The following is a 383-nucleotide window of genomic DNA, read 5'->3' on the forward strand; positions in this document are numbered from 1 at the left end:
AAAGGTGGTTTCCTCGGCCCAGCCCCTCTGCGCGCGGCGGCCGAATATGGCTTGGCAGACTGGTAGCATTCCAGCGACAGAGCGTCTGTAAATTTGTTACTTTAAGCGACCCTTGGTGACGTCATAGCCAGTCTGTGTTGACAGGCATCTCAACTGGAAAATTTATAAGCCTTGACGTCGGGAAAATGGCCAGGAAAATAGAAAAGAAAATTATAAGAAAAAAGAGGTAAAGGTATGTTTGGGGATTAACTTAATTTTCTTAGTAAATATTTAAAAGAATTTATATTGCTATGAAGTTCAAAGGTGTCTCTTCATGCATTCTGATTAGGTGTATCTTTGCGATAGATGAAGGGATGATATATTGAAAAGATACTTTAAGTGCG

This window comes from Penaeus monodon, chromosome 23, assembly GCF_015228065.2.
Source record: "Penaeus monodon isolate SGIC_2016 chromosome 23, NSTDA_Pmon_1, whole genome shotgun sequence".
Lineage (NCBI taxonomy): Eukaryota > Metazoa > Arthropoda > Malacostraca > Decapoda > Penaeidae > Penaeus > Penaeus monodon.